The following is a 20,450-nucleotide window of genomic DNA, read 5'->3' as shown; positions in this document are numbered from 1 at the left end:
TGTTCAACATAACTTGTAATCAGGGAAATGCAAATCAAAACCACAATGAGGGGCTTCCCCAGTGCCGCAGCGGTTGGGTGCTGGGTTGCGAAGCTGCCCGCAGCCTCTGCAGTGCCGGTTCGATCCCCATCTGCTCCCTGGCCACCAGAGGAGGGTCCCACATGGTGCGCAGACCTCTCCTGTCACCCGCTGCTCCCCTCAGCGTTGTACTTCTGTCCTTCTGCCTGCTCTACTCCCCTCTCTGGCTCTAGGAATTCTCTCACCCTCCTGCGCTTCTGACTGTACCCATTGCTTATATAAATAAAAAATAAATAAATAAATAAATCTTAAAAAAAAAAAACTACAATGAGATACCATCTTACACCAGTGAGAATAGCACATATTAAAAAACTAGGCACAGCAAATGTTGGTGAAGATGTGGAGAAAAAGGAACTCTCCTGCACTGCTGGTGGGAGTGCAAAATGGCCCAGCCACTATGGAGAGTTGTGGGAGATTCCTCAACCTACTAAAGATAGAATTCCATATGATCCAGCAGTTCCACTCCTAGGTATTTGCCCAAAGGACACAGAAAAATTAATTCAAAAGGGCACCTGCACCCCTATGTTTATAGCAGCATTATTAATAATAAGTAAGCCATGGAAACAACCCAAATGCCCAAAAATAGATGACTGGATCAAGAAGATGTGGTACATATACACAGTGGAATATTACTCAGCAATCAAAAAAAGATAAACTCATGCAATTTGCAGCAACATGGATGGGGTTGGAAGGGATCATGCTCAGCAAAATAAGCCAGAAAGAAAAAGAAAAATAATGGATGGTCTCATTCATATCAGGAATTTACAAAACCTAAATAAGGGACTTTGAAAAAGACTAATTATAATAAAGAAAAAATAAAAATCAACAGGTAACTATAAACCAGAGACACACTATGGTAGGGGGTGCTGTGGTAAGAGGAGGAGGGATTACGGCCAAAATAAGGGCGATGGGAAGTGTATGGGGAATATAAACAAAATGAAAATGCATATATTGTTCAAAAATGAAAATGATGTAAGAATTATATAAAATAAATTTTTAAAAAATATGTAAAAAATAAAATAAATAAAAATATAGGCTACACAGACATTTATAGGGAACCATACCTGAGTACACATTCTCCTACAGTACACATGGGATTGTCTGAGGATAGGCCACATATTGTGTGACCAAAATGTTTTAATATATTAAAAAAAAAAAAAGGTAAAAATGGTTTCTGAAGACAGTGAAAAAATTAGAAATAAAATAAAAAGAAAAAAATTAAATCCATTGAAAATTAAAAAAATACAAAATGTATTACTGAATAACTATTGGATTAATGAGGATATTAAAAGAAAACTTACAGAGGACCTGGAGACAGATGAAATAAAATACACAAGCTACCAGAACCTATGAGATATAACAGAAGCATTACTAAAAGACAAGTTCATCATAACAAAGGCCCACAACAAAAATCAATAAAATTTATTTTTTATCTTCTTAATTATATCTTTTTTAAATTTTATTTTTACATCATTTTTCGTTTTTAAACAATATTTGTTTCCCCCACCCCCCTCAGGTGTAGTACCCATAGAATTTCCTTCAACAATGCACCTGTGCTCCATCACCTTAGTCCCCTGTGATCCTCCCTCCCTCCCTCTGAGCCCTCCCCCTCCTCCTCTCCTGTAGTATGTCTCTGATTTATAATTGTTTGTTTTTGATTTTTTGTGTTTTGTACTGTTACTATTTTTTTACACTGATGTCTTATTTGGTTCCCCTATATTCCTGCTATAAGCGAAACCTTCCAATATTTTCCTTTTTCCTTCTGGCTTATTTCATGGAGTGTAATTCCTTCTAGTTCCATGCATGCTGCTGCGAATGACATGATTTTATCTTTTTTGATTGCTGAATAATAGTCCATTGTGTATATTTGCCACATCTTCTTGATCCAGTCATCTATTTTGGGGCATTGAGTTGTTTCCAGGTTTTGCCTATTTTAAATAGTACTGCAATAAACATAGGTATACAGGTGTTCTTTTGGATACAATTTTTTGTGTCCTTTGGGTAGATCCCTAGAAGTGGTATTACTGGGTCATATGGTAGCTCCATTTTCAGTAGACTAAGGAACCTTCACACAAATTTCCATAGTGGTTGGACCAGTTCGAACTCCCAACAGCATTGTAGGAGAGTTCCCTTTTCACTATATCCTTGGCAACTTTTTTTGTTGCTAGTTTTTTTGTGATGTGCCATTTTAACTTATGTAAGGTGGTATCTCTATGTGGCTTTGATTTGCATTTCCCTGATTATAAGGGATGTTGAATATTTTTTTCAAATGTCTGTTGGCCATTTGCATTTCCTCTTTGGAGAAATGTTTTTTAAGTTCTTCTGCCCATTTCTTGACTGGATTGTTTACTTTGTTTTTGTTGAGTCCTGTGAGTTCTTTGTATATCTTATGATCAGTCCCTTATCAGTTGTGTGGAGTGCAAAATGTTTCTCCCAATCAATGGGGTGACTCTCTGTTTTGGTTAATGTCTCTTTTGTACAGAAGCATTTCAGTTTTATGTAATCCCAGTTGTTTATCTTTTCCTTGACTTTCTTTGCTTTTGGTGATGAGTCTGCAGATATTACTGAGATGTATGCCTTGTAGTGGTTTACTGTTATTTTCTTCTATGTATTTTATGGTTTCAGGTCTTTTATCTATTTTGAGTTGATTTTTGGGAATGGTGAGAGGTAGTGGCATGTGATGGTTCAGTTTTCCCAGCACCATTTATTGAAAAAAACTGTTTGTGTTCCATTGTATATTCTTTGCTTCTTTGTCAAAGATTAGTTGTCCATATAAGTGTGACTTTATTTCTAGGCTCTCTGTTCAGTTCCATTGGTCTATGTGTCTGTTTTTGCTCCAGTACCATACTATTTTAATTATTATGGTTTTAGTTTAGCTTGAAGTTTGAGAATATGATACATCCTTTCTCCTTTGTTTTCATCAGTAGGGCTCTGCTATTCATGGTTTTTGGTGGTGTCATATGAATTTCATCAGTATTTGTTCTTTTTCTTTGAAGAATGTCATTGAAATTTTTATAGGAATTGCATTGAATCTGTAAATTGCTTTTAGTAGGATGGCCATTTTGTTAATGTTAATTCTCCAATCCATGAGCTTGGGATGTCTTTCCATTTTTTTGTGTCTTCTTTTATTTCTTTTGATAGTGTTTTTTTTCCCCCAAAGATTTATGTATTTATTTATGCAAGAACCGGGGTACAGGTCAGATGTGTGGGAGGTTGAGAGGATTCACCAGAGACAGAGTGGGGAACAGAACAGGCAGACTGACAAAATACACTGCTGTGGGGAGCAGCAGGAGAGACAGGAGAGATCTGCCTTGCCATGTGGGACCCTCACTGGCCAGCCGGGATCGAACCTGCGCTGCAGAGGCTGTGGACAGCTTTACAGCCCGGTGCTCAACTGCCTGCACCACCAGGGGAGGTCCTCTTTTGACAGTGTTTTATAATTTTCATTGTATAGGTCCTTTACCTCTTTTATAAGGTTTATTCCCAAGTATTTTATTTTTTTGTTTGTTTCAATTACAAAAGGGATGGTTTTCTTGATTTCTTTTTCTTCAGATTGATTGTTTGTGCATAGGAAGACTACTGATTTTTGTGTGTTGATTTTGTATCCTGCTATTTTACTAAACTAGTTGATTATTTTGAGTAGCTTTTCTGTGGAGTTTTTTAGGGTTCTCTATGTATATTATCATATTATCTGCAAATAGTGATAGTTTTTTTTTTAAGATTTATTTATTTATTTGTTTGTTTGTTTGTTTGTTTATACAAGCACTGGGTACTGTCAGAAATGCGGGAGAGTGAGAGAATTCACAAGAGCCAGAGCGGGAAACAGAACAGGCAGACCAATGAAATACACTGCTGAGGGGAGCAGCAGGTGCGGCAGGAGAGGTCTGTGCGCCATGTGGGACCCTTGACTGCAGTTGGGGATCGAACCGGCGCTGCAGAGAATGCAGATGGCTTCGCATTGCAGCGCTCAACAGCTGCGCCACCAGGGGAGGCTCTAGTGATAGTTTTTTTTTAAGATTTATTTTTATACGAGAACTGGGGTACAGGCCGAGGCACGGGAGGGTGAGAGGATTCACCAGAGACAGTGCAGGGAGCAGAACAGGCAGATGGACCAAAATAGACTGCTAAGGGGAGCAGCGGGCATGACAGGAGAGGTCTGCCATGCAATGTGGGCATCTCGCTGGCCAGCCAAGCATCAAACCCGCTTTGCAGAGGCTGCGGACAGCTTCACATTGCTGTGCTCACCCCGCTGCGCCACCAGGGAGGCCCAAATAGTGATAGTTCTACTACTTTTTTCCATATTAGGATTCCTTGTATGGTTTCTCTTGTCTTATTTCTCTGGCTAGGACCTCCAGTATTATATTGAATAACAGTCATGAAGGTGGACATTCTTATCTTGTTCCTGATCCTTGAGGAAAGACCTTCAGCTTTCACCATTGAGGATATTATTGGCAGTGGGTTTGTCGTGTATGGCCTTTATAATGTTAAGGTATGTTCCTTTTATCCCAAGTATTTCAAGGGCCTTCCTCATGAATAATGTTGGACTTTCTTGAATGATTTCTCAGCCTCTCTTGATTTGATCATATTGTTTTTATTTTACTTTTTTTGATGTGTTGGATTACACTGATCGATTTTTATATGTTGAACCATCTCTGTGTCCCTGGGATGAATCTCACTTGATTGTGGTGTATTATCCCTTTCATGGTGTATGCTGCCTTTGTTGGATTCTTTTGGCAAGGAATTTGTTGAGGATTTTTGCATCAGTGTTCATTAGGGAGCTTGTCCTGTCATTTTCTTTTGTTGTGGTATCTTTCTTTCCTTTTGGTATTAGTGTAATGTTGGCTTTGTAGAATGTATTTATTAGTATTCCTTCTTTTTCAATGTTTTGAAAGACTTTGTGTAGGATAGGCACTAATTCACTGCAGAACATTTGGTAGAACTCATTCATGAAGCCATCTCGTTCAGGGTTTTTGGTTTTGGGGAGTGTTTTGATGATTGCTTCAATTTTGCTGCTTGTAATTGGTCTGTTTAGGTGCTCTATTTATTTTTTATCCAGCATTGGATGATTATATCATTCTAGGAATTTTTCCATTTGCCTATTGTCTAGGAATTTGTCAACAGATTGTGAATTTGTTTGCATATGTGTTCATAGTAATCTCTGGTTATTCTTTTGATTTCTATTGAATCTGCTGGGATTTCTCCTCTTTCATTTATAATCTATTTATCTGTGTTTTCTCCTGTTTTTTCTTTGTGAGCCTGGTAGAGGTTTGTATATTTTGTTTATTTTTTCAAAGAACCAACTTGTTTTTTTTTTAATTTCTATTTCATTTATTTCTGCTTTGACTATTATTATTTTCTTTCTTTTACTGGCTTTAGGTATTTTTTGTTGTTGTTGTTGTTGTTATTGTTGTTGATCTTTTTTTAGCTCTTTGTGATGTGAGATTAGGCTGTTTCTTTGATTTCTTTCTTGTTTCTTGAGGTGAGCCTGTATTGCTATATATTTTCCTCTTATTACTGCTTTTGCTGCATACCGAACATTCTGGAAAGTGGTGTCTTCCTTGTCATTCAACTCAGAATATTTAATTTCTTTGTTGGTCTCTTCATTAGTCCAGTGGTCTTCCAGTAATGTGGATTTGAATCTCCATGAAGTGGGAGGGTTCCTTGTTTTCTTTTCATGATTTATTTCTAGTTTGATGCCTTTATGATCAGAGAAGATAGTTAGAATGATTTTGATCTTCATGTATCTGTTGATGTTTGTCTTGTGGCCCAGTATATGATCGATTCTGGAGAATGATCCATGAGCACGTGAGAAAATGTGTACTCGGATATTTTTGGGTGCAGTGTCCTATAGATATCTTTTAACTCCATGAGTTCTATGTCTTTATTTAGGACTCTAGTGTTTTTTGTTTATTTTTTTGTCTCGTTGATCTGTCCATTGTTGAGAGTGGGGTGTTGAAGTCTCCCACTATATTTATTATCTTTAATGTCTGCTTTCAGAGCTGATGATAATTGTATAATATATTTTGGTGCTCCTTCATTTGGTGAGTATATGTTGATAAGTATTATATCTTCCTGATGTATCGTCACCTTGATCATAACGCAGCGTCTATGTTTCTTTTTACTTTTTCTAACTTGAAATCTATTTCATCTGATATAAGTATACCTGTTTCTGCCTTCTTTTTCGGTCCATTTACTTGTAGGATTGTGTTCCAACCTTTTACTTTCAGTTTCTGTTTATCTTTTGTGGTTAAATGTGTTTCCTGGAGAAAGCCGAAGTTTGGATTTTGTTTTTTAATTCAGCTGCTACTCTGTTTATTTTTATTGATGAGTTTAATCCATTTACAATTAGAGTTAATATTGATATGTGCCATTTTGTTTGTCTTTTTTATGATTTTATTCCTTGCTTTATTCTGTTCTTCTTGATCATTCCTTTGTTGGTTTTGGCTTTAGGACTTCTTATAGAATTTTTTGGACTTTGTGTTTAGTTTTAATGAATTTTTGGAGTTTCTGTTTGTCTGAGAAGGTCCATATTTTTTTCTTCATAGAGGAAAGAGAGCTTTGCAGGGTAAAGTGTTTTTTTTTTCTAAAGATTTCTTTATTTATTTATACAAGCACTGGGTACAGTCAGAAGTGTGGGAGGGTGAGAGAATTCACCAGAGCCAGAGCAGGGAGCAGAGCAGGCAGAAGGACCGAAGTACACTGCTGAGGCGTGCAGCGGGAGGCAGGAGAGGTTTGCACTCCGGGTAAAGTATTCTTGGTTGACATTTGCAGTGTTGAAGTTTGTTTAATATGTTACTCCATTCTCTTCTTGGCCATAGTGTTTCTTTAGTGAAATCTGAGGTTAACCTGATTGATTTTTCTCTAATAATTTATCTGTTTCTTCCCCCTTGCTAGTTTCATTATTTTTCCTTGTCTTGGACTCTTGCAAGCTTCTCTATTATGTGTCAAAAATCAAGAAAATTTAATGTAAATAATTTAAACTTATGCTTTAGTGAATTAGAAAAAAATAAATGAAAAGCCAATAGAACAAAACAAATTAAAAGCAAAATAAATGAAGTTGATTTCATTTTTTTCAAAATTTCAATAAAATCCAAAGATTATTATTTGAAAAAAAATATGCAAGATAAACAGACATCTAGCAAAGCTCACTAAAATATAAAAAAAGAAAGAAAATTTTAATGATGGAATTATATACAAAAAGGGAGGAACTATGACAGATGCCACAGCATACAGAGGATCATAAGATTACTTTGAACATCTTAATGCAAACAATTTGGAAAATGTAGAATAAATGGACACATTTTTATAAGCATACAATCTCCCAAGACTGAATAAGGTGTAGAAAATTTTAGCAGACCAATTATGAGCACGAAAATTGAAACCATAATAAAATGTCTAGTTATCTAGACTATCTGAGTCCACTATTATGTTCTACCAAACTTTCAAAGATAAATTAAAATATATCCTTCTCAAAGTCACAAAACAATGAAGAGGAAATACTTCCAAGTGTATCACCTCATACCATTAGAATACAAAATATTACAGAAAAAGAAAAATACAGACTAATACCCTGATGACTATAGATGTAAAAATGTTCAACTTAATCTTAGCAAATAAAAATCAACAGTAACTTAAAATATCATGCATGATGCTTAAGTGTGATTTTATTTATTTTATACAAGGATGGTTCAACATTCACAAATCTATTATGTCATAAGCAATTGACAAAAATAAAAACCATATGTTCTAAGAAGATACAGAGAAAGAATTGACAAAATCCAAACATTCACTCTTAAAACTCTCAACAAAACAGGGGCAAAAAAAAAAGAACATACCTTAACATAATAATAGGTATGTATTACAAACCCACAGGTGACATCATGCTAAATGTCCAACATATGATTAGAATAAGATTAGAATCCCTAACTAGAGCTATTTGGTAAAAAAAAAAAAAGTATATAAAATATTACAAATTGGAAAATAAAAACTAAAATTGTTACTGTTTACAGATAATAGAATATATATATATATATATATATATATATATATAAAGACACCACTGAAAATTTTAGCAACAATAAATCAGTACAATAAAGTGCCAGGCTACAAAGTTAATGTACAAAATCTTGCATTGCCACATGCAAACAAAGAGAAGTAAAAGAAATAAAGAATATAATTTCATTTATTATTGCATCAAAAATAAATACTTAGGAATAAACTTAACAAATGAAATAAAATACTATGACCACTATGAGACCCTGTTAAAATAAATAAAAGAATGTAGCGATACAGGGGAATATAGCGATATCCCATTGTTCATCAATTGGAAGAAAATGGCATTTTTTTTAAAAAGTCTTATTACCCAAAGTGATAAAATTCTAATATAATTATTTATATGTAGATAAAACAAACATTACTGAAATTATATAGAGTAAAATGACCTGGAATAGCCAAAGCATTTCTGAGGAAAAAGCAACAATAACAACAGATGTGTGATGCTTTCAAACTTCAAATTATGCTACAAACTATAACAATCAAAATATTATGGTATTGGGATAAAAATAGAGCATTGAAAAAATGACTTAGAAAGAAGATCCCAAAAATAATCTGAATTTTATGCTGATAGTTACTATATGACAAATGATCTAAGAATATGCAATGGGAATTGGGGAAGTTGATTCAAGAAATGGTGTTGGGAGAATTGGACAGTCATATGTAAATAAAGAAATAAAATATTGGGCCTCCCTGGAGGCGCAAAGTGTTGAGATGCAGCACTATGAAGCTATCCACAGCCACTGCAGCATGAGTACAATCCCTGGCCAGGGAGGTGACCCATATGGCACAGAAGTCCTCTCCTGTTGAGCCCACTGCTCCCCTTAGCAGTGTATCTTAGTACACCTGCCTGTTCTGCTCCCCACTCTGTCTCTGGTGACAACTCTTGCCCCCCACATTTCTGGCCTGCACCCAGCTCTTGTATATATAAATAAATAAATCTTAAAAAGGAAATAAAATGCTACCTTACGTCATGCATACACACGAAAAAAATAAATAAATAAAATAACTGAAAAAGGATTAAAACTTGATTTGAGACTATACACCACAAAATATGTAGAAAAATGATAAGCAAAATATCCATGCGATTGGGGACAGTAATGCCTTTGTCATCCCTTCCCATCAGCAAGGGATACAAAAGCAAAAATAAACAAATAGGACTATATCTACCAAAAACTTATGAGGAGTGAAAGTATCAGAAAAACAAAAGATACCATACCAAATAGGAGAAACGTCTGCATCTCATACACGCACAGTGGGACAAATACCCAAAATTTACAAATAGCTTGTGCAACTCAACAGAAATAAATGAAATAAAACAATAAATACATGTATGGAAGAGCTATGTAGACACATCTCCAACAAACATATATAGATGACCAACAAGTACATGAATAAAAGTTTGTTATCATTTATCGTTAATGAAATGCAAATCAAAACCACAATGAGTTAACACCTCACATCTGTGAGAATGCTCTGTATTAAAAGAACCAGATATAATGATGGTGAAGAATTAGAGAAAAAAGAACCTCATATATCGGTGGGGATATAAACTTGTCCATAATATATTGAAAGCTGTCTGGAGGGTTCCCAAAACATTGAAAGTAGACTTACAATATCATCCAACAATTGCTCTCTAAAGCATCTACCTGAAGATTACAAAAACAGTAATTCAAAGTGAAATATGAATGCCTCTTGTGTTTATTGAAGCACTATTTACAATAACCAAGTCATGAAAACAATCTAAGTGCCCAACAACAGAGTATTAGATAAAGATGGGAAATATATATATATATATATATATATATATATATATATACACACACACACATATGTTAATGGACTGCTACTAAACTATGTGGTGTTTATACTAATGGACCACTATTGAACTATATAAAAATAGATGAAGTCTTGTCACTTACAATTACATGGTTGAAACTGCAGGAAATTATGCTAAATGAAATAAGTCACAAGCAAAAGATAGATACTGGATTATTTCATTCATATGTAGAATAAAAATCAAAGCAAGTGAATAAACAAAAGCAAATGGAACAATTGAATTCTGACTACAGGAATAGAGATGCCAGAGGAGAATGCGGGAGAATGGGACCAAAGTGGGGAGGTGTTTCAACACACTGTGAAGGAAAATTATTGGCACTTTGTTGGTGTGGATCTTAGAATAACATACATTTGTAGAGGTGTGGATCTATATCTTTTAGTCACAGGAACAACAGGAGATGCTTCATAAAGTTCCATTATGGATCAATTGGGTATAAAATAATGTTATCTCCAAAAATATTGCATTTATTTTTTAATTTTAAAATTATATTTAGAAAGAACATATTGTGGGATTTATATATTTTAAAAAGGTTTATGTATTTTACACTAAGTACTATGAGATATTACTGAAAAATTTCAAATATATGTCTATTTGTATTTTAAGATTTATCTTGCCAATAATTATAAAATGCACTGAAGCAGGTGAAAAGAGAACAAAGTTAGAATGTTGTTTCACAAGTCCAACAAATGATGATAGTTACCTAGACCAAGATGTTTGTAGTGGAGACAGAATAAGTAAATTGTGTTTATGGATTAGAAAAGAACTTATGTCCAGTTCTTTCATCCATTTTGAGTTTATTTTTGTGCACGGTGAAAAGTAGTAGTCTAGTTTCTTCTTTTTTCTTTTTTTTTTTTTTTTGCATGTGTAGGTCCAGTTTTCCCAACACCATTTATTGAACAAACTGTCTGTGTTCCATTGCATATTCTTTGCTAGAAGGAATTATGCTCAGTGAAATAAGCCAGAAGGAAAAAGAAAAATATTGGATGGTTTCACTTATAACAGGAATATAGGGGAACCAAATAAGACATCAGTGTAAAAAAATAATAATAATAACAGTGCAAAACACAACAAAGCAAAAATAGACAATTAAAACCAGAGACAAACTGCAGGGGGAGTAAGAGGGAGTGGGATGGGAGGGAGGGAGGGAGGAGCACAGGGGACTGTGGTGATGGTGCATGGGTGCCTTGGGGAAGGAGAATCTATGGGGACTCAATCTGAGGGGGTGGGGGAAGCAAATATTGCCTAAAAATGTAAAAAAAAATGATAAATGTTAAAATAAAAAAAATGAAAAAAATAAATGTCTCTGGTTTCCTCCAGTTTAAAAAAAAAATGAATTAGCAAAGAACAGAGGTACAGGGACAAAACAAAACAAGATGCTTCACAAAATTCCACTATGGATCAACTGGGTAGATGGTTATGTAATTTACTTTAGTCAGTAAAGTTACAAACACCAGGCCTCCCTGGTGATGCAAGGGGTTAAGACACAATCTGTGAAGCTATCTGCAGTCAATGTAGCATGTTCTTGATCTCAGGCCAGGGAGCTGCCCAGCATGGCACAGCAGACCTCTCCTGACTCACTCACTGCTCCCTTCAGCAGTGTATTTCAGTCAATCTGCCTGTTCCGCTCCCTACTCTGTCTCTGGTGAATCTTCTCACCCCCCACACCTCTGGTCTGTACCCCAGTTCTTGTATGCATAAATAAATAAATCTTTAAAAAAAAGTCACAAACACCCAGAAGGGGTGTAAAGTAGTAGCTATGTTTGCATAGAAAAAACCTAGACATGTTAAATATAATTCTAAACAGAGATTTCAAATAGATAGCTAAATATTTTCCAATGAACAGAAAGTTTATAGAGGAACCATATTTATGAACTATTCATTATTTATTAGGTAATGAATTATTTACAATTATTATAGTTTGAATCAACTGTGCATGAAAATGTGGGATCTCTTAAGAGAATGTCTGTTATATTTGGGGGTATAAATATTTTTAAGATTTTTTTCATTAAGGAACTTTACACAGAATAATAGGATTCATGAAATTCTTGCTTTATACTCAAACCTGCCTCTAAATTTGATTGGGATTTTAATGTTATTTATTTACACCATTTAAGTTCCTGAATTGAAGTCTGGGTACTAACTGTATCACAGTCCTTTTCTTTCCTGTTACTACATCAAAATAGTGCATGATTTTATCTACTATCTATGCATCTACCTACTAACTATCTATTTACCTATCATCTATCCATACACATACACACTTACATTTCACTAAATGATTAAATTGCACCTAATTGTATCTAATCACATGTAAGTAGTGCATTGGTAGTGTAATAGGTACTCATGGTAAACTTTGGTTATAGTAAATATACCTGAGATTTTAACAAAGACTGATGAGGGTAATAAATATGACTTTTCTCAGTATCAATTAATTCTAATAAGGAAGATTAGAGATGATTGTTCTATGTTCAATTTAATTCTAAAAATTTTACTATTAACCATAATATACTGCATATACTGAATTTGTCATAATCTGAATATCTGCATATACTGAATTTGTCATAATATCTAGAACTGAAGTGATATTTAATGTTTATGATTCTTATATCTGTGGATATGAGTGTGTGTATTTAATAAAAGGAAATAAAATAAAAATATGGAATCTATTGCATGCATGTTGGACTGACCAATTAATATTATGAAAGATCAAAAGTCTGTGATCAGGGCCTCCCCGGTGGCGCAGCGGTTGAGCGCTGGGTTGCAAAGCTGCCTGCGGCCTCTGCGGCACCGGTTCGATCCCCGGCTGCTCCCCGGCCACCAGAGGAGGGTCCCACATGGCATGCAGACCTCTCCTGCTGCCTGCTGCTCCCCTCAGCAGTGTACCTCGGTCCTTCTGCCTGTTCTGCTCCTCGCTCTGGCTCTGGTGAATTCTCTCACCCTCCCGCGCTTCTGACTGTACCCAGTGCATGTATAAACAAAACAAACAAATAAATAAATGAAACATGCCTCTATTAAAAAAAAAAAAGTCTGTGATCGGTCTATTCAGCTTAATGTCTTAATTTCCATAACTATAAATTTAAAAGAAAAATATATACATGCAATATAGATATGTTTGTGTATAAGCATATGTAGATATTCCCAAACATTTTAAGATGCAATATGATATGGAGCACACATTCAAGTATGTGTAAAACTTGAATCACTGGTTATTGAAAACTAAGCTTTTAATTTATACTTCTGTATTAAAATATTTTTCCTCAACAAAATGAGAATTATTTGAATGTTCCATAGAAACAATATGTTGGCATTCTGCACAGGTCACTTATTTCACATTAAGTTTTTACAAGATTATAAGAAAAACAGCTAGATACATATAAACTATGGATGTATAAGGGAATATTAACTTGTAATAACATGAAAAGCAGTAGCATAGAATAAGCACATAACCTAACATGAAATTCATATAAATGTGTTAACAAAATCTATTTACACAAAGGTTTTATAAAATACAGGAAATGAATATCATTGAATTTCACATTTGTTACATTTAAAATTGTTACACTCCATTAAATAATTTTATCCTGGAAAATGTAGACCATACCTTTATTCATGACATGTTGATATTCTGTCTACCAAAAGCTTTTGCTCCCTGTTTTCACTCCCTTAGATATATTATAGTTATGTTTACTTTATTCATAGTCATGTTGGCTCTATTTAACATTCTTTAAAACTCTTCTCCAAAGGTATGTATAATATTTCCTTCACAATTTGACATTAGTCTATATTTCACTTAAAATACATGAGACAAACTTGTAATCTTGGAAACTTTGACCATAATTAATGCAGATGTCACTTGTCTAATGTTAGTTAAGTAATCAGAAAGACAGCGAATAGTTTTTAAAGCAACTAGAATTAAAAATGTATTTTTAATGGTATTTTAAGAGTTTATCTTTAGTTTTGAAGACACGTAATAAAGAATGATCATTTACTTAAATAAAACTAAGATTAGGGCCTCCCCTGGTGGTGCAGGCAGTTGAACACTGCACTGTGAAACTGTCCGCAGCCTCTGCTGCGTTGGTTTGATCCTGGCCAACCGGCGAGGGTCCCTCATGGAGCGGAAGACCTCCCCTTTCTCACCCACTGCATTGTATCTCATCAGTCTGCCTGTTTTGTTCCCTGCTCTGTATCTGGCGAATCCTCTCACCCTCCCACGCATCTAGCCTGTACCCCAGTTCTGGTATAAATAAATAAATAAATCTTTAAAAAAAAGAGTAAGGTTAGTTATCATCCTATATAGATTGCTTCTATTGTTCTGTGAAGTTTCATTTATAGCTAATTCTATGCATTTGTCTCATAATTTAGAGATGTTAAAACACAGAGTATTATTTCCTGTTTGTCAAGAAAATGAAGATTAACTTTTATATCTTTCTTTTTATGCAGTTTAATACCACAAAAAAGACAAGGCTTACCAACATTGATTGAGAGACTAAGTTTTGTCATTTACTGTATTAGGAACTTTCAAAATTCATGATATAACCCAGAGAAATAGACTTGTAAATACCAATTTTACCATTAGGTAATCCTGAATGAGAACAGATAATTTCCCTAAGATCAAGCAAGCAATATGACAGTATGGTTTCTGGATTTTGAAGTCATTTTCCCCATATCTCACTACCTCTTAAATAGTTAGGGTTATTTTTTTAGATAAGTACATACAATTAAGAAATTAATTATTATTTATGATAAATTATATCATTTTACTTACATTATAGCTCGAATAACTCTTGCATCAGATCATCTACTAGACTTCCAGTATCAAACTTTTGACATTCTGAAGCTAGAGAGTATTACGGAGTGTGTGAGTCAGAAAGTGTAATACCCAGCATAAGGTTACCCAAGAGTGATGCTAAATTTTTCAAATAAATGAAGCACTTTGATTTTTCAAACTTAGAGAATAAGAGCTAGATATGATCTTTAATTAAGTTTAATTAGTTTCAAAAACCCTGCCTTCTCAATATTCATTACTAGCACCTGCTTTCATTCTCAAAAGTACCATAGTTTAGAAGATAAATTGTAATGATTATGTTAGTTAATAGATGTATGCTTCAGTTGCTACTGGGCTATAGAAAATAGCAAAAAATAGATCATTGATCAAAAAATTCTAAAATGCAATTTAACAAAGGAATCAAGATGAAGAAAAGTTATGTGATACACTCAATGTAACAAAATATTGTCAAGTGAAGTCTTCATTTAAGTCTTCAAATTTTATAAATATTTTTTGTTATTGGTATATAAATACTGAAATTTTGAGTATAAGACAGATGGTAGGACCTTGAAGCATAGCTGCTTCCTGTATTTGGAAGAGTGTTGATTGAAAGAGAGCATGATGTAATAAATTAAAACATTAAAACCCCATAAATTAGCCCCCACTGATTCTATTCCTGATAGTTCATGCAAATGACATTGCAACATTATCTAAAGATATAAAACGACTTCATTTTGCATATGTCTTGAATAATCTTCTAAATGAATCAGTTGGGTCTGATGTAGGAATTTTGAACACCACAGTTCATAGTCAATGCCACCAGAGTTTTCATTGTAGAGACCTGTACAATTCTTCATAATTTTGACAGCCTTCACATATCTAATTTAAATATTCAAATACGGGGCCTCTCTGGTGGCACAAGGGGTTAAGTCTCAGCACTATGTAGCTATCTGGAGTCGCTGCAGCATGAGTTCGATCCCCAGCCAGGGAGATAACACACATGGTGCAGCAGACCTGTCCTGTTTCACCTACTGCTCTCCTCAGAAATGTATTTCAGTCAATTTGTCTATTCTGCTCCCCCTCTGTCTCTGGTGAATCCTCTCACTTACCTCCTGCACCTCTGACCTATACCCCAGCTCTTGTATACATAAATAAATAAATATTTAAAAACAAAACATAGGGCCTCCTCTGTGGCACAGCGGTTGAGCGCTGGGTTGCAAAGCTGCCCGCAGCCTCTACAGTGCCGGTTTGACCCCTGGCCACCGGGTGAGGGTCCCACATGGTGCACAGACCTCTCCTGCCACGCCTGCTGCTCCCTTCAGTAGTGTATTTCATCAGTCAGTCTGTTCTGCTCACTGCTCTGGCTCTGGTGAATTCTCTCACCCTCCCACGCTTCTGACTGTACCCAGTGCTTGTATAAATAAATAAAATAAATCTTTTAAAAAATAAAAATAAAACATAAATAAATAAATCTGTAAAAACAAAACAAAGCAAAACAAAAATAAAAAACCAGGGCCTCCCCTGGTGGCGCAGTGGTTCAGCGCTGGGCTGCAAAGCTGCTGCAGCCTCTGCAGCTCCAGTTCGATCCCCAGCCACCAGCAAGGGTCCCAAATGGTATGCAGACCTCTCCTGCCACACCCATTGCTCCCCTCAGCAGTGTATTTCGTCAGTCTGCCTGTTCTGTTCCCCGCTCTGGATCTGGTGAATTCTCTCACCCTCCCACATTTCTGACTGAACCCAGTGCTTATATAAATAAATAAATATTAAAAAAAAAAAAAAAAAAAACTAAACCCAAGTGTATAAAAAAACAAATATTCAAATATTTTGAATCAAATATTTAATTCAAATTGAAAAATTAAATAATATGTACTGGATCAAACATTGTACCTACATAGTTCTTATACTCATCATTGATGCCATTTATTTAGTCAAAGGGAACCCAAGCATCCAGAGAAATGCTTATCTTTCCAAAAATCAATCTCTTTTTTTTTTCACTTGCAAGGAACCGGTTAAAGCTCCAGATACCCACTTCTACTTCCTAATACTTGAAATACCATTAGCGCTCTCTTCCTTGATTTTTGTCTAGTATGAGCTGCAATTTATCTAGCTGTTCAACATAGGAAAAATCCAAGCCTCTACTCATGTCTTCATGTTTTTAATTATAATTCTCATAAGTTTCTCTCTAAATATTTTATTTCCTTTCCATCTCTCACACCTCTTCACTTTTGAACTGTCTCCTTTGGGACTGAAAAATCATCATTAACAAAAATGTTCTCCATATATAATTCTTACTGCATGTTCTTGCTTTTACAGAAATTCACTCTCTTCTAAGAACACCAATCCTATGTAGTTCTTTCAAGTACCAGTTGATTTTACTTCAAAGAAACACCCTTCCTCCTATGATACTGCCCTCCACTGTACCCTAGACTCTCATCCCTTTGTTCAAAACTCTGCAACATAACAGCACTAGTAAATTCAATCTGTGACTCACATATCACTATCTTCAACATTTTTTTTATTTTACTACTTAATTAACTTATTATTTTGTTTGACTCCCAAACTCCTTCCCTCAGTGATAGTGTCAATGCAATATTTATATGACATTTTCACTTACGTCAGCCATTTCAATTATTTTACCATCAATATAACTTTATCCTACTGTAGTTAAACTCCACTGACAATTATGATAATCGTATTTCCTATACTCTGAACTCTCTTAACCCTGTTTCCCTTCATTTAGACCTCAATAAAAGTATGAATGTGGTTTAACCTAATTTCCTATTATATTGCACTTACAATAAGCACAAAGCCATTTTTCTATAAACAAAACAACTTGTAAAGCAAAGGAGTAAGTTGGATTTAATGCCCATCTACCTAAAATGATCAAATATCTTTCACTTAGATGCAAAAGGATCTGGAGTAAAGTAAATAAGGAAAAAGATAGAAGTAGATGAGGTCAGAGATAGCATGAGTGGCTCAATCATCAAATGTAGAGGGGAAGAACTTTCGTTCAATCACAATGACTTCCTTGCTGATTTTAAAATAGAGGACATATTGTAGCTTTCAGAGCCTTGGAAAATATTTTCTCTCTAAATGTAATAATACCCTTTCCAAGGAAATGACTTTCTTAATTGTTCCTTCAAAAGCCACCGCCTTGATGAGTTCTAGCTCTATTTAAATTTGCAAATAGAATTCCTAAGAAATTACAGAATGAGGAATGGACTTTAACTGTCCATATAGTTGAGATACACTTCAAAGCCAAGTAACAAGACAATTATTTTTTCAACTACATTAGATAGTAATTTTTGACTTTGCATTTTGATAAATTTTATTTTAAACTGTTCTGTACAGTTTAGAATGGGTTGTTTGATATAATTTATAATGTCTCCTATATCATAAAAATATTTCCATTTTTTTTCAAGCTTAGATGTGGTGCTTTATTTGAAAATTGCTAAAACATTAATACTTTTAAAACCAGTTTTCAAAATATATTCTTATTCTATTAGCTAGAATAGTACATTATATAATATAATTACAATATACAAATGATTTGAGGATTTATACTTTAGCGAGAGGCAACATGAAGATTAAAAACTGAGTTATATAGAATTCTGGAAAAAATATTTCATCAAATATTTATCATGAATTCTAGGACATTTCCAAAACTCTGTAAAACCATTTTTTCATCTTTAAAGGAAGAGGCTGTTTAGTAATATGATTCATTTTTATATTGTGGATGTTAGTACTTAATAGGGTATGTGATATATTTTTTTTTTCTCCAATTTGTATAGTGTCTTCATTTTACTGATAGTTTTTGTTTGTTTGTTTTGCTTTTTCATTTTACAGGAAATTTTCAGTTTGATGTAATTATATTTGTTTATTTTTGCTATTGTTTTTTGTGCTGTTGTAGTTCAGTCCCAAATGACATTATTGAAGCCAATACTTTGAAGTGTTTTGACTATGTTTTCTTTTATGCATTTTATGGTTACAGTTGTTAAACAACGTTTTTAATCAATGTGAACTCTTTTGTGTGTTGTGTGAAATAGCAGTCTTGCTACATTACTTTGAATGTGCTGTCCAGTTTTCCCAACACCTTTTCTCCATGAATAGTCTTGGATCCTTTTTCATCGAATAACTGTTCATATAAATGTGTTTATTTCAGACTCTCAATGCATTTCATTGGTTAGAATGTCAATTTTTATTCCAACGCCATACTGGTTTGATCACTATAAGTTTGCAAAGTTTGCAAATACTTTGATGTTTGGAAATGTGATATCTCCATTTTTTTTAAAGATTTATATATTTATTTATACAGACACTGGGTACAGTCAGAAGTGTAGGAGGGTGAGAAAATTCACCAGAGCCAGAGGGGAGCAGAGCATGCAGAAGGACCGAAGTACACTGCTAAGGGGAGCAGTGGGCGGCAGGAGAGGTCTGTGCGCCATGTGGGACCCTCCTCTGGTGGCCTGGGAGCAGCCAGGGATCGAATCGGCACTGCAGAGGCTGCGGGCAGCTTCGCAACCCAGCACTCAACCTCTGCGCCACCAGGGAGGCCCTCTCCATTTTCTTTTGGTCAGATTTCTTTGGGTAATCAGGGTAAATTTTGGTTACATACATATTTCAGTAATGTTTGCTATATCATTTTGAAGATATGATTGTGATTTTGATAGCAATTTATTGTCATTTGCATACTGAATTGGGTAAGATACCATTTTTAATAATGTCAGTTTTTCCTATTGATGAGCAAGTAATATATTCCCTTTTTTGTGTGTGCCTTCTATTTCTTTCTTTTTTTTTTTTTTTTAAAGATTTATTTATTTATTTATTTATTTATACAAGCACTGGTTACAGTCAGAAGCGCAGGATGGTGAGAATTCACCAGAGCCAGAGCGGGGAGCAGAAGAGGCAGACGGACGAAATACACTGCTGAGGGGAGCAGCGGGCAGCAGGAGAGGTCTGCTTGCCATGTGGGACCCTCACCTGGCAGCCGGGGATCAAACTGGCGCTGCAGAGGCTGCTGCCAGCTTCACAACCCAGCGCTCAATCACCGCGCCACCAGGAGGCCTTCTTTTATTTCTTTTAACAGTGTTTTATAGCTTTCATTATACAGGTCTTTCACCTCTTCTTTATTCCTCTTCTAGTTAATTGTTTGCATATAGGAATGCGACAGATTTTTAGTGCTCATTTTGACACTTCATGTGCTGTTCAGTTTTTCTAATTTTCACTTTTTTCAAGGAGTCCTTAGAGTTTTCTATGTGTATTAACGTGCCATCTACAAACAGTAATAATTTTATTTCTTCTCTCTCAATTTGGATTTCTTTTATATATTGTCTACCCTACTATGTTGAATAGTATAATGTTTATAATGTTTTTCCTTCCAGTGACTTTTGGTCTTATTTCTTCTTTTTTTTTTCTCGTTCACTAAGTTGTAATCTTATTTATTTCAGATCTATTTCTTGATATAGACTTATATTGCCAATAAAATCCCTCTTAATAGTAAATTTACTGTATCTTATAGGTTCTGGTATTTTGTTTGAAACAATTATTATTTTTAATTCTCCTTTAATTTTCTCATTAATTCAGTAGTAATCCAGTAGAATGTTTTTGAGTTTCCTCATAATAGGGATGTGTCCTGTTTTCATTTGATGACTGATTTCTTGTTTGATATCATTTTTATGCTAGATGATACTTGATATGATTTGAATCTTCATGAAT

Source organism: Talpa occidentalis, unplaced genomic scaffold, assembly GCF_014898055.3.
Source record: "Talpa occidentalis isolate TD23 unplaced genomic scaffold, MPIMG_talOcc4v2.1 talOcc4.4, whole genome shotgun sequence".
In the NCBI taxonomy this organism is placed as follows: Eukaryota; Metazoa; Chordata; class Mammalia; order Eulipotyphla; family Talpidae; genus Talpa; species Talpa occidentalis.
This window is presented reverse-complemented; position numbering follows the sequence as displayed.